Raw genomic sequence first — 27,217 nt, forward strand, 5'->3', positions numbered from 1 at the left:
GCTTCCATGTCCTGGCTATTAAAAATAGTGCTGCGATGAACATTGGGGTACACGTGTCTCTTTCAATTCTGGTTTCCTCAGCGTGTATGCCCAGCAGTGGGATTGCTGGGTCATATGGCAGTTCTATTTCCAGTTTTTTAAGGAATCTCCACACTGTTTTCCATAGCGGCTGTACTAGTTTGCATTCCCACCAACAGTGTAAGAGGGTTCCCTTTTCTCCACACCCTTTCCAGCATTTATTGTTTGTAGACATTTTGATAGCAGCTATTCTGACTGGTCTGAGATGGTACCTCATTGTGATTTTGATTTGCATTTCTCTGATAATGAGTGATGTTGAGCATCTTTTCATGTGTTCGTTAGCCATCTGTATGTCTTCTTTGGAGAAATGTTTCTTTAGTTCTTGGGCCCATTTTTTGATTGGGTCGTTTATTTTTCTGGAATTGAGCTGCAGGAGTTGCTTGTATATTTTTGAGATTAACTCTTTGTCAGCTGTTTCATTTGCTATTATTTTCTCCGATTCTGAAGGCTGTCTTTTCATCCTGCTTATAGTTTCCTTCATTGTGCAAAAGCTTTTAAGTTTAATTAGGTCCCATTTGTTTATTTTTGCTTTTATTTCCATTACTCTGGGAGGTGGGTCATAGAGGATCCTGCTGTGATTTATGTCAGAGAGTGTTTTGCCTATGTTTTCCTCTAGGAGTTTTATAATTTCTAAAAATATGGAACGCTTCATAAATTTGCATGTCACCCTTGCGCAGGGGCCATGCTAATCTTCTCTGTACTGTTCCAATTTTGGAATGATATATGGAAGTATATGTGCTGCCAAAGCGAGCATGACAGATTTTATTTTCTTGGGCTCCAAAATCACTGCCAGTGGTAACTGTAGCCATGAAATTAAAAGATGCTTGCTCATTGGAATAAAAGCTATGACCAACCTAGACAGCATATTTAAAAGCAGAGACATTACTTTGCCAACAAAGGTCTGTCTAGTCAAAGCTATGGTTTTTCCAGTAGTCATGTATGGATGTGAGAGTTGGACTATGAAGAAAGCTGAGTGCCGAAGAATTGATGCTTTTGAAGTACGGTGTTGGAGAAGACTCTTGAGAGTCCCCTGGACTGCAAGGGGATCGAACCAGTCAATCCTAAAGGAAATCAGTCCTGAATATTCATTGGAAGGACTCATGCTGAAGCTGAAACTCCAATACTTTGGCCACCTAATGCAAAGAACTGACTCCTTGGAAAAGACCCTGATGCTGGGAAAGATTGAGGGCAGGAGGAGAAGGGGATGACAGAGGATGAGATGGTTGGATGGCATCACTGACTGGATGGACATGAGTTTGAGCAAGCTCCGGGAGCTGGTGATGGACAGGGAAGCCTGGCGTGCTACAGTCCATGGCAGTGCAAAGAGTCAGTCAGGACTGAGTGAATGAACTGAACTAAACATTTATTCTACACAATGTTCTCCAGCAAACAGAAGAGGAAGAAATATTTCCTAATTCATTTTATGAAGCTAGCATTACCCTGGTACCAAAACTAGACAATGATAGTCTCTTCATAAAAAGAAGTGTGTGGATGTATGCTCAGTCATGTCCAACTCTTTGTGACTCCATTGACCGTAGTCTGCCAGGCTTCTCTGTCCATGGGATTTTCCTGGCAAGGATACTTGAGTGGGTTGCCATTTCCTTCTCCAGGGGATCTTCCTAGCTGAGGGATTGAATCTGCAACCCCTGTGCCTCGTGTATTGGTAGGCAGATTCTTTACCACTTGAGCCACCTGGTTAGAAATACTTGGGTATAAATCTAACCAAATACGTATAGGACTTGTATGCTGAGAACTACAAAACACTAAAGAAAGAAATAAAAAAGGTTTAAATAAATGGAAAGACAAATGTTGTTCATGAATTAGAAACCCAACATAGAACTTTCCCTAGTGGTCCAGTGATAAGAATCCGTCTTGCAATGCAGGGGATGCAAGTTTGATCCCTGGTTTGGGAACTAAGATCCCACACGTGGAGGAGCAACTAAGCCCATGCCTGCAACTACAGAGCCCAAGCGCTCTGGGACCTGCACACCACAGCTAGAGACATGCTATGCATGATGCAACAAAGATCTCATCTGCTGCAGCTAAGAACTGACACAGTCAAATAAATAAATACATATTAAAAAAAGAAACCCAACATAGTTAAAATGTCAATTCTCCCCAAGTTGATATATAAGTTTCATGTAGTCTCTGTAAAAATCCCAGCAGGATTTTTCTGTAGATGGACCCAAGACTATTCTAAAATTTATATGGAAGGACAAAGGAAGTCAAATAGCTAAGATAATTTTGAAAAAGAAGAATAAGGGAGAGGAATCAGTCTACTAGATTTCAGGACATTATTGTTGACAAAGAACACTGCCTGCCATTTCAGTTAATGAAGGATGTGTGTGTACCTAGTTACTAAGTTGGATTCAACTCCTGTGAGCCCATGGACTGTAGCCCACCAGGCTCTTTTGTCCATGGGATTTCCCAGGCAAGAATACTGGAGTGGGTTGCCATTTCCTTCTCCAGGGGATCTTCTTGACCCAGGGATTGAGCCCATGGCTCCAGCCACATCTCCTGCATTGCAGGTGGATTCTTGACTACTGAGTCACCGGGGAAGCCATCAGTGCTCATAGAGCTATCAGCCAGTGCAGCTGGTTCTATAGAGTTAAGATGACTATCACAAGAGTAATTTCAATGAGTCCAGACACTTGCATATTCCCAGACACAGAAAAATACTAAAATCATTAACTTGAGATGTCTGTTAAAACTTCTATTATAGCTGGCTCCTCTCTTATCTCTTTGGAACAGTTCTTCAGAGCTGTCTGAGATGCTGTCTCCCAGGCTATAGTCCTCAGTAAGGTCCCAAATAAAACATAACTCTTAACGTTTAGGCTGTGAATTTTTTTCCAGTTGACATTATGCATGTACTAGAATTAGGATTGATAATCTTGATATTGGCAGAGAGACAGACATACAGATCAACTGGACAGAACAGAGAACTTCAAAACAGACCTACATAAATATGCCCAACTGATTTTTGACAAAGATGCAAAAGTAACTCAACAGAGGAAGGGCAGTCTTTTCAACAAGGAGTGCTAGAGCAACTGGATATGCATAGGGAAAAAAATGAACCTTACACTAATTCTCACACCTTATAATATAAAAAAATAACTCCAAATGGACCATGGACTTACATGTAAGACTATCAAATCATCAGAAAAAAAAAAAAAAAAAAACGGAGAAAATCTTTTGAATCTATGGCAACACAAAGAGTTCTTATACTTGAAGTGCAAAGGGAAAATTTGATAAATGGGAGTTTTATTGAAATTTTAAAAGCTTTTGTTCTCTGAAAGACCCTGTTGAGAGGACAAAAAGAAAAGCTATAGACAGGAGAAAATATCTGGAAACCACATATCTGAAAAAGGACTAGTATCTAAATATATAAAATATATAAAGAACTCTCAAAACTCAACAGTAAGTCCCCCAAACAATCCAATTAGAAAATGGGCAAATATATGAAGAGACATTTCGCTAAAGAGGACGTGTAGATGACAAATAGGCACAAGAAAATGCTCAACATCATTCACCATTAGGAAAATGTAAATTAAAAACCACCATAAGTCACTCCATACCTATCAGAATGGCTAAGTTAAAAAATAGTAACAACATCAAATGCAGAGAAAGTAGATCTATTTCTAGTGGGAACACAAAACTGGTACAGCCACTCTGGAACACAGTTTGGCAGTTTCTTATAAAGCTAAACATGCAACTACATATGACCCACAAGTATGCTCTTAGGCATTTATCCTAGAGAAATGGACACTTATTGTCACACAAAAATCTGTGTATGAATATTCACAGCAGCTTTATCTGTAAAAACCAAAACCTGGGAACAACAGACATTCTGCCACAGGAGAATGTTAAACAAACTATGGTCCAGCCAAACCATGAGCTACTGACCACACATGCACCTGGATGAACCTCCAGTGAAATATGTTGTATGAAAAAAGCCAGACCTTAGTGGTTACATACTATGTGACTCCATTTACATAACATTCTCGACAACACTCTGGAAATGAACAGATTAGTGGTTGCCAGGGTTTAAGGAGTAAATGGGGTGTGACTGTAAAAGGGATCCAGTGGTTATAGAAATCTTCTGGCTCTTGAATGCATCTGTGCTAATACCCTGGTGGTTGTTATACTGTGGTTTTGTATGATGTTAGCAGTGGGTGGAACTGGGTAAAAGGTGTACAAGATTTTTCTCTATTATTATGTGAATCTACAATGATCTAAAAAAAAAGTTTTCAAATATACAAAAAGAGAGGAGTTAAAAACCAAATAATAGTATATATGATAATATATATATATATATATATGATGGTGTTGGAGAAGACTCTTGAGAGTCCCTTGGACTGCAAGAAGATCAAACCAGTTCATCCTAAAGGAAATCAGTCCTTGGAAGGACTGATGCTGAAGCTGAAACTCCAATTCTTTGCCCACCTGATGCAAAGAACTGACTCATTTGAAAAGTCCCTGATGCTTGGAAAGATTGAAGGCGGGAGGAGAAGGGGAAGACAGAGGATGAGATGGTTGGATGGCATCACCAACTCAATGGACATGAGTGTGAGTAAACTCTGGGAGCTGGTGATGGACAGGGAGGCCTGGCATGCTGCAGTCCATGGGGTCGCAAAGAGTCGGACATGATTGAGCGACTGAACTGAACTGAACTGAGTAAATATGAACTGCATCTAATCAAATGCCAGCTGGCACTGGGGAAGCTGTGGTACTCTCCCCCATTCCAAGCCAGCACTTCAGAGACTACACTGTCCTCTGTAGGTTAAATTATAAAGATCCATACAAGACAGACCAGGGACTTCCCTGTGGTCCAGTAGTTAAGACTCCATGCTCCCAATGCAGGGGGTCCAGGTTCGATTCCTGGTCAGGGAACTAGATCCCACGTGTTGCAACTAAAGATCCCTCGTGTAGCAACTAAGACCTGGGGCAGTCGAATAAATACATGAATTAAAATAAATTATAAATAAATAAATAATACGAAACAGACCAGACTGTCCTGTCCCGTCACCTGACCAAGGTAGAATCCAGGGAAAGAATGTGTCCATGTGAGGGTAGCTGGCCTGCTGTGAAGTGAGGCCAGAGGAAGGAAGGGGCCCTGGAGGGGCAGCAGGCCTAGGGCCAGCCAGTCTCAGGGCAGAGGGCTGCCCCAGGCCGGCATGCCTGGGTGACAAGGGTCCCTGACATCATCCAGCCAGTCCTTCTCCTGAGTCTTCACCCACTCAACAATGTGGAATTTGCTTCCTCTAAAACTTGCCAACAGGAAGAGGTAGCTCTGCTCTGCAAACCTAAGTAAATACCCATCCTTATTTCCAAGCTGATTCCTAGCCATTTTGGTGAATGTGATTTATCTGAGTCAGTTTCCAAAGGATACCAAAGCCCCCAGTTCCTGTGAGGACTGCCTTTGCGGGGTTGGGACAGGGAGGCTGTTCCAGGGCGCACCCGTGTCTCCACAGGTCTCTTCACCACACGGTCAGTCAGCGCCACCTGCCACCACCAGACCCTGTCACCCCGGGGTGGGGCGGGGCGGGGGAGGCTGTCTTAGGAAAAGGGGATTCGACTTATCCTAGGTGGCCCCCAGAGCAGACCAGAACCAGCAGACTCAGGAAGGTTCCAGTCCACCCCGGAGCGTGTCCTCGCCCTCCGCGCTGTCTCGCTCGCCACGGGGGCTGCTGAGGAAACGCTACCCGCTCCAGCTTACCTGTGAGCGCGGAGGAAGCCATGTGCGTTTCCACAGCACTTCACCTCAGCTCTCACAGGGACTCTGTGGGGGTTCCTTTCATGATACCTGCTCTGTGTGATGTGGAACCTGAGCTGGAGAGGAGTGATAAGCCCACAGGGAGAGCCTGGCCTGGAGGGGTAGGTCTCTAAGCTCGGGGAAGCCCCCTTCCGCCCAGAACTTTCTGACTCCACGACCGGGGTCCCTGAAGAGAAGCCTGTTTCCAGGGAGGCACAGGCTGGACCTCAGTGCCCAGTGGAGATTGAGCACAATGGGGCAGAGAGAGGGGAAAGGAGGGCCAAGGGCTGGATCCACACACACCCCCACCCCCCATTCCTCTCCCAATCCCCCCACCCCACTTGTCCCACCCCCCCAAACCCCCCCACCCACCCCTGCCCCATCTCGTCCTCTCTCTTTCCATCCATCCTGTCTCATCACGGATGGAGAACCCATTCTTGACTGAACTGGAACACCAGGTTCATGGTCATTCAGCCCCTTGTCCTGATCATTTTCCACGCAAGGGCTACTGCCTTCTTTTGCTGTTCACCTGAGTTGGCAACTCTGCCAAGTGTGGTGTACCCGCCATCCAGAAATTTCACTCGGGGTTCCTTAAAGGTAATGCTATGTGAGGCCCTACCTGAGGTCAGGTCTGGGACAGCCAGGTAAGGTTTTACTGCTGCCTGGGCTTCAAGTTTAGCTTTACTTAAAACACCAGCATCTTGGTGATCAAATAGTATGTACACTATATGACTATTTTAGGAAAATGACTGCTCTTTGTGGAGGATAGCACTGGGCTCTGTGGTCAGAGTGAATGGCTAAGGGTGCTGGGCGGTGGAGTAGGATTTCATTTCTTTTCTAGGGAATGAAGCCGTGGAGGCACCAGCTGGCAACGGGCATGTGAATCACAGTTTCACAGAGGTATTGGTGATACACCACTTCCCTGCCAGGATGAAATAGGAGACCTTAAGAAACAAAACAAATGTCCACATTCCATTTCAATGAAAAATAAAAGGTCAATGGCTAAGCTTAATCAACACTAGCAAAAGTATTTCTCTACTCTGGACAACAAGTACATATGTAAGACATTCACTTGCAAATACACAAACTAACAAACATATTCTCAATCATAAGTTAAAGCCTTACTTACTAACTTCTTGTTGATGTCTGACAGAAAACAGCAAAATTCTGTAAAGTGATTATTCTTCTTAAAAATAAATTAATTAAAAAACAAATCAGTTAGAGATTCACTGAGATATTCAATTTTTTAAAAAATTAAAACAAATTGATTTTTTTTTAATTAAAAGTACTTCATAGTTAAATTCACTGATAATTGATAAACTTTGGAAAACACAGGATAGTTTCTATATTTTGGCTCCCTAATATATATGGTAATAGAAGTTAACTTAAGTCACAGTGTCATATGCAAGTGTGGGGCCCAAGGAAGAACCAGGGCACCTCAGCCAGTCTGCTTCCATCTGGAGACTTTGCTTCTTCTGCCACAGTTTTTCTATTGCCAACACACAGGCAAATACACTGGGTGCTTTCAAGAATATCATATTAGTGTCAGATGCAGAAATGTTAGAAAATGGATGTGAAAGTCATTATTAAATGGACAGCTCCTGGTTAAGAGAGCTAGTAGTGAGGCTCTGATTAGACTTGATTCTTATCAGTGCCTGAACTTCTCCCTCCAGCAAATGAGATCATTTAAAATCCTCCCTTTAAAATCAGGACTTACTGATTAAGAAAATTTCTTAAGTTTTCCATATACTGTGTAGACAAAAACAAGTCACTGTCATGGTTTTTCTAAGAAACACTGATATCAGCAAAAAGGAAATGGAGGAATCATCAAGACTCCTGAAACATAAAGAACAGAAGGAAAACGAGCTGTACTCAATGAGCTGGAAGGTGCCATTAAACAGGGTTGTTGCGTCACTGAATATTCTCTGTGACCCCATGGACTGCAGCCTGCCAGGCTCCTCAGTGCATGGTATTTCCCAGGCAAGAATACTGGAGGGGGTTGCCATCTCCTTCTCCAGGGGATCTTCCTGATCCAGGGATCAAACCCGCATCTCCTGCATTGGCAGGCAGATTCTTTACCACTGAGCCACCAGGAAAGCCCTTTAACTTCAATACTTCAAGAGCTTAATTCAATACTAGTCTGTTTCCAGCGACACTTGGGAAACTAGATACAGAGGGAGGTTCGGGAAGGCAGAGGAAATCACGAGATGTGGTGGGAAACGTAAAGAGAGAGCCCATAAAACTGATGCCTGCTGATAGCAGGGAACTGGGTCCACCTGTGCCGCTGGGGCCAAGTGGGTGGAAACCACTGAGGATGTGTCAGAATTTTCTGAAACAGGCACACCTAGGAGACACTCAGGGATGATCTAACAGCTTCAGCCTTCTCTCTGGGACAGGAGAGACTACTTTCCACCAGTTTCCCCTGATTTAAGTGGGTTTCACTTGTGTAGAAACAGCACACTGCCAGCTTTCCCCGGCTGCTTGTGAATTCCAAACGATGCATATTTTGCAATCTACTCTGTGAAGTAAGCAGGTGATGGATAAGGAGCTCTTGAAGAATAAATGCCTCATTAGGGTGGGTTTTAAATACCATTGTCGGGAGGAATTTTACTAAAATTACTGGTCTTTATGTACTTGGGCAGAATGCATCAGATTACTAAAGGGAGAGCCCAAGGATAACTGATCACGTCAAGAAATTAAGAATGCCTCAATAAAAAAGGCACTTGAGCTGAGATGAATTTAGATGCTCTAATACGAAGCTTCCCCATAGTGGCTCGGTGATCTTATGACACTACAAGATTCTTAACTGAAGGCTTTAGATACATAATACTCCAGACAAACCAGATTCTAAGCAGTTGGCCTGAAAGCAAAACTAAGGTTGACCACTAAATGCATTTGAAAACTCAGATTCTTGCAGATACAATGCAGAGCGCAGAATGTATTCAAGTGGTTTTACATATGACAAGCGAAAGTATCGAGTGTGTTTTCCACTTGAAATAATTATAGGACTTCTAGCAGCAGTTTAAACTTGAGATACCTTCTCAGAACCCTGAATTGGAAATCTTGCTCTTTGTAAAAATAAGGAAAAAACACTCCACATGGGAGAGAAAGGGTGGACCAAGGTGACCAGGTAGGCAGTGTAATCAACCTATTTCCCCTAGCAGAATGGATTTTTTTCCCCCCCAATTTTGCAGCTTTCTTTTATGTGTGTGCCAGGACTGTGGATGCAAGCAGGTTCTGAGCCCTGGAAGTCTTGTTTTGAGGCTGAGCTGTTCTAAACAGCAACTTCCCATCCACAGAATGACATTCCTGGGGTGCAATGACAGCTGGTTTGACAACCAGCCCAGTTCATTAACTAACTACATTATAGGAACCAGATAATCTATAACACCCTTTGCTTCCTTGATTCTTCTAATCCAAGGCTTTAGCTGCCCAATGTGCTTGCTTAAACTTCCCTGAAGTCTACGTGAAAATGACAAGACACATGGAAATGACAGTAGTGTTGCTCTGAGAGAAAGTGAAAAAGAAAACGAAAGTGTTAGTTGCACAGTTGAGTCCGATTCTTTGGAATCTCACGGACTGCAGCCCACCAGGCTCCACTGTCCATGGGATTCTCCAGGCAAGAATACTGGAGTAGGTTGCCATTTCCTTCTCCAGGAGAATCTTTCCAACCTAGGGATCAAACCCGCATTTTCTGGGTCTCCTGCATTGCAGGTGGATACTTTACCGCTGAGCCATTGGAGAAGCCCTGAGAGAGGCCAAGCTTACAAAAATATGTAATACAGAGAATCAGAGGAGACTGGGAGGTTCAACAACTCTGGAAGTGAAAGAAAGTAGAAAGATTTGGTGGCACAGAGGGAGGGAGCCACCATCATAGCAGTGTCTAGACACCGTGCTGAAGGCAGACAAGAGGACTCAGGTATCTGAGTTTCTTCTTTAATTTAAAAGAATTAATCATTTAAATTTTTGGCTGTGCTGGGACTTTGTTGCTTTGCAAGGGCCTTCTCTAGCTGCAGAGAGTGGGGGTACTCTTTGTTGCGGTGCATGGACTTCTCATGTGGTTGCTTCTCTTATAGCGGAGCACAGGCTCCAGCCACTCAGGCTTCAGCGGCTGCGGTACCCAGGCTCAGTAGTTGCTGACCCTGGGCTCTAGAGCACAGGCTCAGTAGTTGTGGCGCACAGGCTTAGCTGCTCCTGTGAGGCACGTAGAATCTTCCCAGACCAGGGATCGAACCCATGTCCCCTGCACTGGCAGGAGGTTTCGTATCCACTGCACCACCAGGGAAGTCCTGAGTTCCTTCTAAATAGGAGTCACTGAGTATGCTCAAGAGATGCGGGGGTGGACCTGGCACTTGGGGAATCAAAACACGGCAAGTCTGGGTGTGTCCCTCCTCAACCCTGAGTGACTAGGGAGGGGCTAGCCAATAAGCAGAAACCACCACCCCAGATACAGGAACGTATCTGATACAATGAAGGTACACCAACAAGCAAAGTCACAGGGAAAAACTCTTATTCTATAAACCATGTCAAGTTCTGGGATAATGTTTAGATGAACTTCAAAGTCCTCAAAGAACTAGATGAAGGAGATTTGAAAAGCAAGGATATGTCATTATTTCTCAAGCTCCCTCAGTAAGGAGGATGTTTTTGTGGGGGGCGGGGGCTTTGATTAGGAATCTGAATTTGGTATTTTAGGAAAAACAGGGAAATTTAGGAAGAGTTAAGAAAATTTTTCACAGGCTGGCTGTTACGAGAAGTTTGCTCTGGGAACAGCCTTCCTCCCCTCCTTTCACCCATTGAGGGTCCAACCCCTTCTTCCCCACTGTCCACCCCCAGCTCCATCCTGGCCACCCGCCGACCAGCTCCAGCTCTGGCCAGGCACCGCACCAGGGACTTCCACTCTAGCAGATGATAATGAAATGTCAAAACTGGCTAACAAGCTCTGAGTCTGTGCCAGCAGTTCACAGGGATCATTTCATTCGATCCTCACAGCCACCCACCTGATGAAAGGGATATTTATAGCTGTACTTTACAGGTGAGAACACCGAGGCCTCGGGTACTGAACCAACTTGCCCTCGGCTGCATGGCTGGTGAGAGGAGGGGCTGGGTTCAAACCCTGGCAGGCTGATTACGGAACCACTTTCTCTGTATTGAGATTCAAACACTTGCTGTTTTCCCATTCAGCAAGTATTTGTCATTTGCAGGGTCTGTTGGGGCTACAGAGAGGCTTCTGTGCTTGGCTCCTCTTACCTTGGACTTGAAATGAGGACACGGGCAGCACATACGATCAAGTGCACCCATGAAAGGAGACAAGAACGTGATTCAAGGCCCCAGCGGCTGTAACAGTGAGGTATCAGTAGATCAAGAGAGTGTCCTAGCCTTGGCTTTAACATGTCCCCTTGCCCACCCCCAGCTTATTTCGCATAGCTCCAGAAGGAGCAAGTGGATATTATATAGACACAAAGGAAGAAATGGAAACTGTCCATTTTTGAGTGTCCACTGTGTGCCACAGACTAATTCACTGATCTCACAACAATTCAGTAGTAATTATCTTTATAGATGAAGAAACAAGGCTAGTAATGAGAAAGAAAATATAAACCTCGACTGGGGTCTCAATGGAGTGGACCTTTGAATACCACCATTGCAACTTTTTTCTTAGGTGATAGGGGGCATGGGAATGTTTTTAAGAAGGAATCAAGTGAAAGCAAAAATCGGTTCGGCCACCTTCGAGAGCAACTTGGCAGTATCTATTGGTAATAAAGACAAGACTCTTGTGCAGGGGTTAACAGGATGAACTAGGGTGGCACATCTTGGTATGAACAAATCTCTAACATGTAATGTTGAATGAAAAAAAAGCAAGTTGGTAAATGATTCATAGAGCATTATGCCATTTATGTAAAATTGAAAACCACGAAACAATAGTGTATACAGTTAAGGGAGACATAAAGATATTATAGAAGCACAGAATGCCTGTGGAATGTTACACACCAGGTTCCAGATGGTGGTTAACTCTGGGGAAGGTGGGAGAGGAGAGCAGGGAAGAGATGGAGCCACAGAGGTCAGGTTAGTTTCTGGACTTTCTGGAAAGTTGAAAATGCTCCGAAATTTAAGAATGAAGGGATCACAGCCCTACGTGATCCAGGCCCTTCTCTGGGAAGATGGTCTGGTGGCCACATGCAGGACAGGCTGGGAAGGGAGGGAGACCGAGGCTTAAGCCAGGATGTGGAGCAGAAAAAGGAAATGAAGGGGAAGATGAAAGTGACTTTTAGAACCATGAGCCATAGCGTCTGGAGGATGATGACAAAGTATGAGGGAGAAGGAAAAACCACACATTCCGGAACCACTGGAAAGAGTATGGGTGCCTGGACAAGTGGGCAATTTAAGAATCTCAGTTTTTGTGAATGTCCACAATTGATTTTTGGGCTTTGCTGGTGGCTCAGACAGTAAAGAATCTGCCTGTAATGCAGGAGACCCAGGTTTGATCTCTGGACCAGGAAGATCCCTGGAGAAAAGAATGGCAACCCACTCCAGTATTCTTGCCTGGAGAATTCCATGGACAGAGGAGCCTGGCTGGCTACAGTCCATGGGGTCCACAAAGAGTCGGACATGACTGAGTGACTAATACTTAATACACTTGATTTAGAGCCACTTATTGACCATGCATCACACGTGTTAGACACTAGACAGTTGGCTCATTTACAGAAACTAAGTCTTGTACATGGCAGAGTCCGGACCTCAATGAGGGTCCTTGATTCTAAGATGAATGATGTTCGGTTAAGCCCAGATGCCTCTTCAGCCAAGAAATTCACAAGGTCCACAGGCTACCTGGTCCCAGTGCCTCAAAGCTCAGTTCAAGGACACAGATGCCAAGCCCTGTTAATGACTTATTGTATTCAGTTGGCAACTGTAGTTCTCATTGTAATGCAGTCAATGGGCACTCTGAGTGACCCTTTAACACAAGATGAGTGCTAATGTCACTTTTCACTTAATATCTTCCAACAACTTCCCTCTTCTCTCAGAAAAAGAGCTAATGTCCTTATATACATTACCATATGTAAAACAGATAGCTAATGATGGGAAGCTGCTATATAGCACAGGGGGCTCAGCTCGATGCTCTGTGATGACCTAGAGGGGTGGGATGGAGAGAGTGGGAAGGAGGCTTAAGGGGGAGGGGAATACATATATATACTTAAGGCTGATTCACGTTGTTGTAGGCAGAAACCAACACAACGTAAAGCAATTATCCTCCAGTTAAAAATAAATTTTTTTTAAAAACAGCTAATGTCCTTCTCAAGGCTCCAGGTGATCTGACCCCACCCTCTGACTCTGTATCCTATTTTCTCCTTATGTCTTGTGGGTCCCCAGGAGGTTTCTACCTTGACATTTGCTGTTCCCAGTGTCTACCTTGGGGCTTCTCTCTCAAGTCCTTCTTACTTTTATTGCTCTTTGAGGCACTTACCACTGTTTGAAAAGGTAAGGAAATATTACATTTCTATTTCCTTATTTGTTTAAGGTCTGCTTTCTCCCGATAGGGTATCTATTTCGCTTATTGCCACACCTGGACAGCTTCTGGTAAAGGAAAATAAGTAGGTCAGGTAATTCCCCTCTACACACATCAAGCACAAAATGTGACAAATTTATTAAAAACAATCATTTCAGGACACTGGAAAATGACCAGTGGCAGATCACAACTGCTCACTGGGGAAGTGCTATTGTACTTGGGGCAAGCATGGTGCTTTGCTGGGAGAGTTCCTGTTGATTTCAGGCAGTGAAAACTCACAGCTTTATTAACTGAAGGTGTGGACTTGGTGGAAGGCAAGTAAGAAACCAGTCAGAAGCTGAAGGGGGATTCCCAGAAGCAAGGGAGCCACAGGAGGCCTGAGATGATAAAACCTCTAAGCGTCCCTGATGGACTTGTTAACTACAGATGTGTGCAGAAAACCCAGGAAGCTCAGAGAAAGTTAAAAGCTTGGGGGAACTTGGAAATTTTCTAGACTTTTAAATGCATTCTTCAACCTACTGGTAACTCAAGTCACAGAAGATGGTCACTTGAGGTGTGTAAACATAATCTTAACCAAATCTCTCACTAGACAGTGAAACTATGCAGGGAGACCCATATGGCAGGGCAGGTAATAAGCGGAAACACCACGGGCTGCATGCCACAGGGGGAGAGGTTACACAGAGACCAGGCAAGGTAAATGATTACTCAACAACACTCAAGAAAGCAACACATAATCCAGAATCATTGCAACGTATTATCTGCAATGCCTGGTTTTCAACCAAAGGCATTATCAGACGTGGCCCAAGAAACAGAAAAAATGTGACCTGTGCTCAGGAAATATTGAGTAGCCAAGAACTAACTTTGAGTGGGCCCAGATGTTGGATTTAGCAGGCAAAGACTTCAAAATAGCTATTATGAAAATGTCTACAGAATTAAAGGAAAACGAGCTCAAGAGTTGAAGAAAAATATACTAAAAATGAGTGAAAAACAGGGAAGTGGACCCTGTAAAAAAGGAGCCAGATGGGAGTTCTGGAGCTGAGAAGTACAAAAACTGCAATGAAAAATTCAGTGGATGGGCACAACAGTAGATATGAACTAGCAGAAGAATCAGTCAGTTGGAAAATGGAGCAACACAAAGTATCTGGCTTAAAGAACAGAGAAAAAACACTGAAGAAAATAAAGCCGCAGAGATCTGTCAGATAATAATCAAGTATTCTCATACATGTGTAATTGGATTTCTAGGAAGAAAGGAGAGAAAGAAAGGGGCAGAAAAAATACCTGAATAGATAATGGTTGAACACTTTCCAAATTTGGTGAAAAACTGTAACTTATAGATCCAAGAGGATTTCCCTGGTGGCTCAGACAGTAAAGAAAGCCTGCAGTGCAGGAGACCCAGGTTCGATCCCTGGGTCAGGAAGATCCCCTGGAGAAGGGAATGGCTACCCACTCCAGTATTCTTACCTGGAGAATTCCAAGGACAGAGGAGCCTGGTGGCGGGGTACAGTCCATGGGGGTGGCGAAGAGTTGAACATGACTGAGAGATTCTCACTTTCACTTTTTATAGACACAATGAATCCTAAAAAGGATAAATACAAAGAAAACTACACCCAAACACAGACAATGACATATTCAAAGAGAGAAAAACCATACCCAGTGTGACTGTCCTTCAAAAATGAAGATGAAATAAAGACAATTCCAGATTTTAAAAACTGAGAGAATTTAACAGACTTGAGTTACCAGAAATGCTACAGGCAGTGCTTCAGGCAAAAGAGAAATGGTGTCAGATGGTAACTTCACAGGAAGGAATGAACGGCACTGAAAATGCTAAATACATGGATAGATACATAGATGGATGCTTTCCCCCGAATTTCTTTAAAAGATTTATGATGATTTAAAGCAAAGACTTACATTACAGGGTTGATAATAAATATAGAGGTAGTACATGTGGCAACAAGAGCACAAAAGAGGAACAGAAATAGAGCTGTACTGGTGCAAAGTTCTATTTTACCAGAAACAAATCAGTATTAACTCAAAGAAGATTGTGGTAAGCTGTATACTGTAAACCCTCAAACCAACTCAGAAAGAAAAAGGAAAATACAGCTAAAAAGCTAATAGAGTAATTAAAATGATATACTAAACAATATTTGTGCATTGCAAAATAGGGTAAGACATGTTATTTGTTTATAACAAAGGAAGGGAGGAAAAACAGGAACAAAGAGATCACATAAATAGAAAACAGCAACTAGCAGAATTAAACCCAACCATGCCAGTAAGTACACTAAATATGAATAAATATTAAACAAAATAATTTTGAAAAAGAACAATGTTGGAGGACTCATATTTAAAAACCTACTATAAAGTTAAATACAATAATTAAGATCATGTGGTACTAGCACAAAGATAGACATGTAGGTCAAGTGAACAGAAATCAGAATCCAGAAATAAATGCTTACATTTATGGCCATTTTTTTTTTTAAAGAGTCCCAATTTGACAAAGTAATTCAATGGGTCAAAGCATAGTCTTTTCAACAAACTGTACTGGGATAACTGGATATTCATATGTAAAAAGATAAATTTAGATCTTTGCCTGAAATCATATACAGAAATTAACTACAAATGGTTCTAGATCTAAGTGTAAGAGCTAAAGGTATGAAACTCTTAGGGAAATGTCAGAGAAAATCTTTGCAATATTAGTTTAGGCCAATAGTTTTCAACTGGAGGTGATTTTGCCTGCTGGGGACATTTAGCAATGTCTGTAAACATTTTTGATTGTCACTACTTTGGAGTGGGGTGACTAATTCTGGCACCTAAGAGCCTGAGATGCTGTTAAATATCTTATAAGACACAGGATAGTCCCCACAACAAAGAATTATCTGGTCCCAAATGTCAATAGTGCCCAAATTGATAAACATTGGGTTGGGCAAAGAGTTCTTAGACACAACAACAAAAGCACAAACCATGAAAGAAAAAAAAAAAAGGTAGGTAAATCAGATTTCATCAAAATAAAAAACTTGGGTACTTCAAAAGATGCCATTAAGAAAATGAAAAGACAAGCCACCCTTTAGGAGAATATATTTACAAGTCACATACATGGGGAAACAATGGAAACAGTGACAGACTTTCTTGGGCTCCAAAATCACTCTGGATGGTGCAGTCATAAAATTAAAAGACGTTTGCTCCTTGGAAGAAAAGCAATGACAAACCTAGACAGCATATTAAAAAGCAGACATTACTTTGCCTTCAAAGGCCTGTATAGTCAAAGCTATGGTTTTTCCAGTAGTTATGTATGGATGTGAGAGATGGACAATAAAAAAGGCTGAATGCTGAAGAATTAATGCTTTCCTTTAAAAGTTAAACAAAAATCTGCCATACAACCTAGGAATTCCACTCCTGGGTAACTCCCCAAGAGAAATGACAATGTATGACCAAACAGAGACTTACTCACAAATGTTCATTGCAACCTTATTTATAATAGCCAGAAAAGTGAAAACAATGCAAATGTCTATCAATGGAAAAACAAAAAGTGGTCTATCCATACAATGGAATATTAATCAGCAATGAATATGAACTACAAAGAAATGAACTACTGCTTTATTCTATATGGTTAAACCTCAAAAAAAATCATACTAAATGAAACCCACCACATGCAAAAGACTATATACCATATGAAATGTCCAGCAAAGGCTGATCAACAGAGCTAGAAAGCAGATTAGTAGTTTCTTGGGGCTTGGGGGGAGGGAGACAATGGACAGTGATTAACTACAAAAGGGGGTTTCCCTCATAGCTCAGTAGGTAAAGAATCTGCCTGAAATGCAGGAGACCCGGGTTAAATTCCTGGATTGGGAAGATCCCCTGGAGAAGGAAATGGCAACCACTCCATTATTCTTGCCTGGAGAATCCCATGGACAGAGGAGCATGGCAGGCTGCAGTTCATGGGGTCAAAAGAGTCGGACAGGACTCCAAAAGAGCCTAAGGGACTTTTCAGTGTTGCTGGGAATGTTCTAAAGTTGAATTGTGGGGCTAGCAGTGCAACTGTAAATTTACTAAAAATCATTAAATTGTACCTTAATTGTACAGGTGAAGATCATGGTATGTAAACCTTAATAAAAACGCTTAAAAATAGAAATGCTCTAATCAAACACTCCAGTCAAAGGCAGAGATTGTCAAACTGGATATAAAAGCAGAATCTAGCTATAGCTTGTCTACAAGAGAAGCACTGTATTATTTTTTTTTTTTTGGCCATGCCACATGGCATGTGGGATCTCAGATTCCTGACCGGGAATTGAACCTGCATGCCCTCCATTGGAAGCTTGGAGTCTTAACCACTGGACCGCCAGGGAAGTCCCAAGAGAAGCACTTAAATTCCAAGATACAGATAGGCTGAAAGTAAAAGAATGGAAAAAGATATACTGTGTGAACGGTAAGCACAACAGAGCTGGGATTGCTATATTATTATTGGCCAGAGAAAACATACCAGGAACATTACTGGAGACAAAGACGACGTTTCCTAATGATAAAGGGGTCAACACTGCGACGATACAACAATTACAAATACGTATGATTCAAACAAAAGAACTTCAAAACAGATGAAGCAAAACTGACAGAACAGAAAGGGAAAATAGGCAAGAATACAATTATAATCGGAGATTTCTATATTCCTCTCTTAGTAACTGGTAGAACAAGTAGATAGAAAAATCAGTAAGGACACAAGACTAGTTTCTGGCATAAAAGGGGTGCCTGATAAACACCTGTTAACTAGATGAATTTTCACTAAGTCGGTTTTTGTAAGATTCCCAAAGTTTGATCGACTCGGATGAAGCCGGAGAACACAGCCCAGTATTCGACACCATTGACTAAGCATAGACTACACACGCCAGGCCTCTGCTCAGACTTGGCACAGACATTCCGCCAGCCCTGACAACACTGCTGTCGGCCTGGTAGAAATAAAAACTAGGTTTCTGAAGTTATGACCTGAGGGTAAACCCTGGTAAGGGGAGGGCAGTAGGGGACTCACTGAAAAAGGCAGTTGGCTTTGCCCATTTGGTAAGGCTGAGGTGGTAACAGATGTCAGTTTGGATCGCTAAAACTCTAAATGGAAGGAACTTCTTTCTTGTTTATTGTCAAGTCCTGTGCGTGTGTGTGAAACCACAAAGTTATTTTGTTTGTGTATGAAAGCTATCTTAAAAGGGTTTGTTCTGAGATGAATCTGACTACGGTGGACTGTTGCAGACACCAACTTCCTCTAAGGCCAGCAGGCATACTTCCTTGCAAGAGGCCCGGTGGCTTTAGCCCTCACCTTCTTAGAGCCTGGCAATGACAGTGCTGTGAAGATGCCCAGCACATTCATTGGTGAGGGGGGCTGGCCCTGCGCCAGCCTATGGGTGAGACCACTTTGACCTTCCCACTCACCTGACCTCCAGCCAAATGCAGACACAGCACGGAGTCCAGGTGAAACCACAGACAACCTGCCCAGTCAGCCCATAGAATCGGTAGGAAGAGACTGTTGCTTTTTTTTAAGCCATTAAGATTTAGGGTGATTTTATCAATTAGCAAAGGCTAATGGGACCTGTCACAAATATGACTGAGCCAACGGTTCAGACTCTGTGCGTTTCACTGTATGATTCCCTTTAAGTGTCAACAACAAGGTGAGAACTCAAGGCAGGGCTCCTGAGATGCAGAGGGTGGTGGCTTACACAGGTGTGTGCCTCTGGATCAGGTGAACGTGCCTGTGTCCACTCTCCTGGGGGATTCTGGGCAGAGAGGAACTATCAGAGCTCCTGCGGGCATCCACCCTGTTGGCATCCCTCTCTAACAGCCAGTATGTGCCACGTGCCGTGTGAGGTGCCGAGGGTGCGCTGGAGAACAAAGCTGACACTGTCCCTGCCCCAGGGGCACATACAGTTCACTGGTGGAAAATAAAAGGCAGTACGAATAAACAGCAGCTAAAAGAAGATGAATCCATCGTGAAAGGTAATATCAAAATAAAAGCCCAAGAGGAGCCACAATCAGAGGCAACAAGGGCTGCATAACTAAATCCCTGTAGTGTGTCTCCCACATACCACATAGCAATGTTAACTTCCACTTTGCTTCTGCTATTTTCTATTTCAAGTAAGCTCCCTCTGTTTTTCCCTTTCAAACATGTGACTTAACGTCTGTCTACTCTTAGCAGTAGATCATAAGTTGCATATGCCACGCCTAACCACAGCTTCAAGAGTATCTGTCCATTTCGTAGTTCTTATTCTACAAATCCGAATATGGCGCGTTGCTCATTTTGCTCACTACTAACAGAAAACTGCTTCTATTTCTATGCTTTACATCACAGACATATGTAATATTTTATATCACTTACATGGCACGCAGAATTTAGACACAAACTGACTCAATTTGAGTCAATTTGAGCCCTTACAACTAAATGACAGTGATATAAGCAAGGGCCTCAGTTACTACCTGGAGAACCGATGTCTTGAATTCTAAAGTTAGAAGGGATGGCAGCTCATGTACTGTTTTTCCTCCAGTCACATTTTCCTCCCAGGCCTAGGACACTGTTTCATCTTTGAATGCCAACTGAAAGTGACTTGATTAGGTAAGTAGAACAAGTTAATTTATTAAATAAAAAATTTAAAATAATGCAGAATGCACGTAAGTATAAGGATTTAACAAACAGGTCAAAACACATAAGATGTACTATTCCAAAAACCTGTGATAACAGGAAAAAGCCATGCACTGCTTTGGTATTTGTAAAAAAAAAAATTAGATAAGAGAAAAAAATTTATTGTAGAGTACTGGTTGGCCTTTTCTGCATCTGTTTCCATGGCAACAGATGGTGGACAAATAGGGTTTGTAAATGCCTTGGAATCAGGAGGTGTCTCAGAGCCCTCACCTTGTTTTGAGCCAGCTGATGTCTATTTCCATAGAAACCAGAGTGGAAACGAGGGCAGCAGCCATGAGTCAGCCTGTTGGGTGGTTCATCCCCGCCAAGGTATGAGAGCATGGGAGCCGTGTTACAGAAGTTAACGAATTTAGAACCAGAAAAAAGCAAAAATCTTAATTGGGAAACACTGGTTTCTTTATTGACTTGGTTAAGTAATGGAAAGGCGCTGCAAGTAACACAGACATAAAACAGGCGTTTCTTTGCTAATTAGGTAGCAGGGACTTAAACTCCCATTTGCACCGGGCCAAGCAAGCGAATCATAGAGGGTGACCCATCAGAAGTGATTCACCGAGAGCAGCTGGTTCTCTGGACGTGGACTCTGAAGCAGCTTCAGGTGGGTCAACCATCTCATAGGCTGTGCGTAAAGGTGGCCAGACAGAAAGGGCTTCCCCTGTAGTTCAGTTGGTAAAGAATCTGACTACAGTGCAGGAGACCCAGGTTCAATTCCCAGATCGGGAAGATCCCCTGGAGAAGGAAATGGCAACCCACTCCAGTATTCTTGCCTGGAGAATCCCATGGACAGAGGAGCCTGGTAGGCTATAGTCCATGGGGTCACAAGAGTTGGACACAACTTAGAGACTAAACCACCACCATCAGAGAGAAAGGAGTTCATGGCCCAAGCACTCAACATGTCTCTCTCTGTGGAACACAAGGTCACTCAAAGGAAGTCTGGTCAAAAACTGACTGGTTCTAGATCCCACCACTTTCTTGTTCCAGCCAGGTCATGGTAAGGGCCTCCCACAGAAAAATAAAGTTCCCCTAATACATGGTATATCCTACACCCCTAAGGCTGTGTGCCCCATTGTTGTTAAATGCATCACCACCCTTCTGGCCTTCTAGGGTCAAGGTTCCCAGCCTTCAGTTCCTAATGACATACCAACTCCTGCCAGTTCCACCTCCAGGAGCCCCCAACCCCGAAAATATAATCCCCCAGCCATCAGCCGAGTTCAGCACCACTCCCCTTGCAGCTCCCCTCTGCAGCATCACACAGCAGAGGAAGGGTGGGTGCACAGGCTCTCACCCCAGCCTGGGTTTACTCTTTTTCTTATATTTAGTTTGGTGGGAGTGATTTCCACCATTCTGTCCTCCAGGTTGTTTATCCATTCTTCTGCCTCAGGTATTCCGCTACTGATTCCTTCTAGTGTATTATTCATCTCTGTCTGTTTGTTCTTTAGTTCCTGTAGGTCTTTGGCAAACATTTCTTGCATCTTCTCCATTGGTTTCCTAAGATCCTGGATGATCGTAACTATCATTAGTAGGTTGATACTAGATTCTATCATTCTATCATTCAGTTCAGTCAGTTCAGTTCAGTTGCTCAGTCGTGTCCAACTCTTTGAGACCCCATGAACTGCAGCATGCTAGGCCTCCCTGTCCATCACCAACTCCCGGAGTTTACTCAAACTCATGCCCATCGAGTTGGTGATGCCATCCAGCCATCTCATCCTCTGTCATCCCCTTCTCCTCCTGCCCCCAACCCCTCCCAGCATCACGGTCTTTTCCAATAAGTCAACTCTCCGCATGAGGTGGCCAAAGTATTGGAGTTTCAGCTTCAGCATCAGTCCTTCCAATGAACACCCAGGACTGATCTCCTTCAGGATGGACTGGTTGGATCTCCTTGCAGTCCAAGGGACTCTCAAGAGTCTTCTCCAACACCGCAGTTCAAAAACATCAGTTCTTCAGTGCTCAGCTTTCTTCACAGTCTAACTCTCACATTCATACATGACCACTGGAAAAACCATAGCCTTGACTAGACGGACCTTTGTTGGCAAAGTAATGTCTCTGCTTTTTAATATGCTATCTAGGTTGGTCATAACTTTCCTTCCAAGGAGTAAGCATCTTTTAATTTCATGGCTGCAATCACTATCTGCAGTAATTTTGGAGCCCCCCAAAATAAAGTCCGACACTGTTTCCACTGTTTCCTCATCTATTTCCCATGAAGTGATGGGACCAGATGCCATGATCTTAGTTTTCAGAATGTTGAGCTTTAAGCCAACTTTTTCCACTCTCCTCTTTCGCTTTCATCAAGAGGCTTTTTAATTCCTCTTCACTTTCTGCCATAAGGGTGGCGTCATCTGCATATCTGAGGTTATTGAGATTTCTCCCGGCAATCTTGATTCCAGCTTGTGCTTCTTCCAGCCCAGCGTTTCTCATGATGTACTCTGCATATAAGTTAAATAAGCAGGGTGACAATATACAGCCTTGAGGTATTCCTTTTCCTATTTGGAACCAGTCTGTTGTTCCATGTCCAGTTTTAACTGTTGCTTCCTGACCTGCATAAAAGTTTCTCAAGAGGCAGGTCAGGTGGTCTGGTATTCCCATCTCTTTCAGAATTTTCCACAGTTTACTGTGAGCCACACAGTCAAAGGCTTTGGCATAGTCAATAAAGCAGAAATAGATGTCTTTCTGGAACTCTCTTGCTTTTTCGATGACCCAGCGGATGTTGACAATTTGATCTCTGGTTCTTCTGCCTTTTCTAAAACCAGCTTGAACATCTGGAAGCCTGGCTTGGAGAATTTTGAGCATTACTTTACTAGTGTGTGAGATGAGTGCAATTGTGTGGTAGTTTGAGCATTCTTTGGCATTGCCTTTCTTTGGGACTGGAATGAAAACTGACCTTTTCCAGTCCTGTGGCCACTGCTGAGTTTTCCAAATTTGCTGACATATTGAGTGCAGCACTTTCACAGCATCATCTTTCAGGATTTGAAACAGCTCAACTGGAATTCCATCACCTCCACTAGCTTTGTTCGTAGTGATGCTTTCTAAGGCCCACTTGACTTCACATTCCAGGATGTCTGGCTCTAGGTGAGTGATCACACCATTGTGATTATCTGGGTTAGATTCTATCAATAGAATCATTCTGAATTCTGTTTCTGGAAGATGGCCTATCTCCACTTCATTAAGTTGTTTTTCGGGGGTTTTACCTTGTCCCTTCATCTGGGACATAACTTTCTGTTTTTTCATCCTGATTAACTTCCTATAATGTGATTTTTGTTCTGGCTGCTGTGGGACTGTGGTTCTTCTTGCTTCTTCTGTCTGCCCTCAGATGGAGGAGGCTAAGAGGCATGAGTAAGCTGATGGGAGGGACTGGCAGTGGGAAAAACTGCTCTGGTGGGCAGGGCCTTGCTCAGTAAAGCTTTAATCCAATTATCTGCTCATGGATGGGGTTGTGCTTCCTCCCTGTTAGCTGTCTGGCCTGAGGTGACCCAGTCTTGGGGCCAATGGGCTCTATGGTAGGGTTAATGGCGACCTCCAAGAGAGCTCAGCCAAGGGGAACCTTCCAGGACTGCTGCTGCCAGTGCCCCCATCCCTGTGGTGAGCCCCCTGCCGACCCACACCTATGCAGGAGACCCTCCAACACTAGCAGGTAGTTTTGGTTCAGTCTCCTGTGGGGTTGGGAATCCCCAGGGAATCTGTCCCTGAAGGCCAGCAAGATTAGCTTATAGGACTTCCTCAGGACTGGGGGAAACAGAGACTCCAGTCTTGGAGGGCACACACAAAATCCTGTGCATACCAAGACCCAGAGGAAAGGAGCAGTGACCCCACAGGAAAGTCAAAGTGAAAGCCGCTCAGTCGTGTCCGACTCTTGGCGACCCTGTGGACTATACAGTCCATGGAATTCTCCAGGCCAGAAGACGAGTGGGTAGCCGTTCCCTCCTCCAGGGGATCTTCCCAACCCAGGGATCGAACTGCATTGCAGGTGGATTCTTTACCGTCTGAGCCACCAGGGAAGTCCATTCAGATGATACTGGGTTTTAAGTAATTTAAGTAAGCTCTGGATCTCCTGTTAATTTGAACACACACCAGATCAACCTTCCTATAGCACAGCTCTGTTCACACCCTTCCCAGGCTGACAAATAAAAATTTCAGTTCAGTTCAGTTCAGTCGCTCAGTTGTGTCCGACTCTTTGCGACCCCATGGACTGCAGCACACCAGGCCTCCCTGTCCATCACCAACTCCTGGACTTACTCAAACTCATGTCCATTGAGTCGGTGATGCCATCCAACCATCTCATCCTCTGTCGTCCCCTTCTCCTTCCGCCTTCAATCAAACTTAGGGCTTCACAAATTTCTGTAGACTTGCTCAGCCATACATATACACCTACACATACATATACATATATCCATTCTCCCCCAAACCCCCTTCCATCCAGGCTGCCACATAACATTGAACAGAGTTCTCTGTGCTATACAATAGGTCCTTGGTTATCCATTTTGAATATAGCAGTGTGCACATGACCTCCCCAAACTTCCTAACTATCCCTTCCCACACACCTGCCCCCCTGCCCCAGCCTTCAACCGTAAGAGGACAATTGTTTTCTGATCTGTTAGCCTAGCTGAAGCTCACATCTTCTATTAAAACACTGCATTTTAAAACACCTGAGGCCATATCCTTCTGTAAGGCTCCTCTGTGGCACATCGCTTCCACCAGAGCCAGAGTACAAGGCACGCCAGAAACACCAGGACTTAACCTGTTCTCTGCAGCCAGGCATGGCAGGGGCTGAAGCTGATAACATCACCATCATCCGGACGAGAGCCCACATTCACCAAGGGCCTCCAGTATCTCAGGACCTGGGCCAGGGGTTTTGATGTGATTCCTTAGTGACATCAAAACATACTGGGATTTTTATAAAAGCCACTGATTCTGCTCTGCTGCTTGAGTCTGGTCTTTCTTTGGATATTAACGTTTCTACCCAGGTGCTTGTATTGGTAAATGCATCTAAAGAGAGTATCAGTTGAAAATTAGTAATATAAAAATGTTTTTTTAAGGAATAAGACCTAGTTTTCTGCTTTCTGCATTGATGCTTTAGGAAGTATGATTAAAAAAGAAAAAGCCTCACTTTCCTTATGTCACATCAGTCACATGGGATGGTCCCTGGGTTTGGGTTTACAGCATTGGACTCCCCGCCCCCCACCGCCGCCCCCACCTGGCCAGCTTCACTTCCTCAGGAGCACACAAGCACATGCCATGGACCAGGTGGAATGGGTAGGGGGAAAAAGAAATGATAAAACAAAACAAAACTAATTCCAGTCCCTACAACAAGATGAAAACTCTTCTGATCTATATTATGAAGTCAGAATAAATTTTAATAACCAAACACATAAAAATTGTAAACCCATGGTTCTCAAAGTGTGGTCTGGGGACCCTTCAAAAGCCTCAAGATCCTTTCAGGAGGTTTATGAAGTCTATACTATGTTCATAATAGAATGTTTTTATATATCACATAAACTACACTTATATATTATCATTTATAAAATATAAATATTACATGCCTATTTTAATAGTAATACTGTTTGCCGTTTTCACTCTTTCTCTTATGATACAGAGAGGTTTTCTGGAGGCTACATGACATATGATGATATTACTCTGACAGTAAAATGTATGTTTGTTTGAGTATTCTTGTGTTTTCTAGAAATTTCTAAGGTTTGGGGAATAGATATGTGCATTTTCATACCTAAGTTTGTTTCTAGTACTTTTACTGTGCTTTTACTAGCTATCTTCGGTTATATTTACTATAACTGATATAACTTCATTATTACCCAATAAATCTTTATTTTGAAATTACGAGGTCTTTCCTGCTCCTATACAGGAACAGACTAGAAATATTTACTGTTTTATGTTGCAATGCGTTATGTGTGTGCATACTCAGTCACTTCAGACATGTCTGACTCTTTGGGACCCCCATGGACTGTAGCCCACTAGGCTCCTCTGTCCATGGGATTCTCTAGGCAAGAGTACTGGAGTGGGTTGCCATGCCCTCCTCCAGGGGATCTTCCCAACCCAGGGGTTGAACCTGCATCTCCTGCATTGGCAGGTGGACTCTTTACCAATGAGCCACCAGTGAAGCCCTATGTTGCAACAGTATTCTTATAAATTTTCAAAAGATTTTCTAATTTTGAAATTTCTCTCTAAAACTTATTTCAAAATTTAACAATCATTTATTTTAACAGAAAATCTGTTTATAAAGTGTTTTTGCTACACTTTTAAGGATGGATCATTGGCTTAAAAAAGGATGATCAAAGCCAGAAAGATAAAGAACATTACAGCATACTAACACATATATATGGAATTTAGAAAGATGGTAATGATAACCCTATATGCAAAACAGAAAAAGAGACACAGATGTACAGAACAGACTTTTGGACTCTGTGGGAGAAGGCGAGGGTGGGATGTTTTGAGAGAACAGCATCAAAACATGTATATTATCTATGGTGAAACAGATCACCAGCCCAGGTTGGATGCATGAGACAAGTGCTCAGGCCTGGTGCACTGGGAAGACCCAGAGGGATTGGGTAGAGAGGGAGGTGGGAGGGGGGATCAGGATGGGGAATACATGTAACTCCATGGCTGATTCATGTCAATGTATGACAAAACCCACTACAATACTGTAAAGTAATTAGCCTCCAACTAATAAAAATAAATGAAAAAAAAAAAAAAAAGGATGATCAAGGGACTCAACTTCTCAACCCACAGCTGCACCATTTATATGAAAAAATGCTGAAAAAAATGAAACTGACTTATTAAAGACTTCTCTGACTCATGGAAGGGAGGAACCTATTCCAGAGAAGTTGGCAAAACTGCAAATAAAAAACAGAATTATGATGGAAGCTATCTTTCCTTCAGTTTTAAAGTTTTAATTTACCTTATTGGGTCTTACATGACAGAACACAGTATTATGAAGCTAGTGAAGGTGAGGTATAATTTTGAGACCAATCATTTAGAGTCTAATGAAAAAGAATTTAAATATTTTAAACATAGCTGTGATTGAGTTCTTTAAAAGTGAAAAATCAAAAATATGTTAGAACTTTCCAGACTAGAAATTTAAAAGCCACTGAAGTTGCATTATGGGCAAACAGGAATTGCCTGTATTATTTTTTTTCTGTAAATCTAAAATTATCCCCACTCCCAAACAAAATTATTTAAAAAATAAAGACACTGAAGACCTTAAAGGGTAAGTTAT

The 27,217-nt window shown here is 43.0% G+C and overlaps 1 protein-coding gene and 1 non-coding gene across 2 annotated transcripts in view; both read right to left on the reverse strand.

Moving 5' to 3' along the window:
• ARMC9 (armadillo repeat containing 9) overlaps nt 1–27,217 on the reverse strand; it is a 172,496-nt gene that overhangs the window by 43,212 nt on the left and 102,067 nt on the right. The window lies entirely within an intron of this gene.
• Nucleotides 711–813, reverse strand: LOC133061117 (U6 spliceosomal RNA). Its single transcript, XR_009693947.1, has one exon. It is a non-coding gene; the product is annotated as a U6 spliceosomal RNA (small nuclear RNA).

The sequence above is a fragment of the Dama dama genome, chromosome 8, assembly GCF_033118175.1.
Source record: "Dama dama isolate Ldn47 chromosome 8, ASM3311817v1, whole genome shotgun sequence".
In the NCBI taxonomy this organism is placed as follows: domain Eukaryota; kingdom Metazoa; phylum Chordata; class Mammalia; order Artiodactyla; family Cervidae; genus Dama; species Dama dama.